We start from the raw sequence: 1201 nt of genomic DNA on the forward strand, positions 1-1201 counted from the left end.
GGAATTCTGCTTAATATATTTTAGCTAAAATCTTTGTTAATATCTGATCTATTTTTAGAATATGGTATTAAAGAATATTCTAGGTGACTTAAACTGCAAGTGTATTAACTTTTAAACAGAAAGTAAGCTTTTTACATTAAAAGAGAAATGATGCTTTATATGAATAAATGCAATATTAATATTATTCAGCCTTTAAGGGAAGGTAGGGGAGGGTGGGGGTAAGGGGGATTAAATAAAAGAAGATCCTGCCATTTGCAATAACATGGATTAAACTGGAGGCCACTATGCTCAGTGAAATAAACCAGACACAGCAAGGAAAAAAAGCTTGCATGGCCTCACTTAAGGCAGAATCTTATATATATAGTAGCAGAGAGCAGGCTGGTTAACGGGGGAAGGGAGGTGGGGAAAATGGGGGTTGCACGATGTAGGATGGAGAGCTCACCTAAAGCATGATGACTGTAGTTAATACTGTGTTGCATACTGGAAATTTTCTACGAGTGGATTTCAGATACTCTCACCACAAAGGTATGTTCATTAGCTTGACTGTCGTAATCATTTCGCTGTATATTATCAAATCATATTGTGCACCTTAAAGATATTATTTATATTTGTTAAGTAAAATTGCATTTCATCACTTAATAGGTGTATAACTTGCCAATGTTACTTAACCCCTTCTAAGCTTGATTTACTCACTGGAAATCGGGTTATTTATTCACAGGGTCATTGTGAGGCCTGAGCTAATGCTCAGGTTCCGTATTAGTTTCCTCGAGCTCTGGGCTGCTGGCTGTAAACGCTAAAGTCTGAGCTGACCCGATAGGCAGGTGTGAGGAAGGAACTTCCGAGTGGAAAAGGCACCAAGTGGGAGTCGGGATGTCGCCCGGTGCGGCGTGGGAGCCCTGGGCCGTCACTTCACTTCTCGAAGGCTCACTTTCCGCGTCGGTGCGGTAGTCGCTGGCCCCGCCCTGGTCCTCAGTAAACCGGGGACTCCGGGGAGGCCTGACCGGGCCGGGAGCTCCTCCCCCCGCGGCAACACCGGCCTCCCTCTCGGCCTAAGCCCACCCAGAACACCGCGCTCTTCCAGCCCCGCCTCACGGCGCAGGGTGGGCTGGCCGCGAGGTGGCAGCACTCTCCCAAACGACCGCACGCGCACACCTTTGCGACCCTGAACCCAGCTGAAATAGAGGAACCGAACACTAGAATC

The sequence above is a fragment of the Myotis davidii genome, unplaced genomic scaffold, assembly GCF_000327345.1.
Source record: "Myotis davidii unplaced genomic scaffold, ASM32734v1 scaffold197, whole genome shotgun sequence".
NCBI classification, from domain to species: Eukaryota; Metazoa; Chordata; class Mammalia; order Chiroptera; family Vespertilionidae; genus Myotis; species Myotis davidii.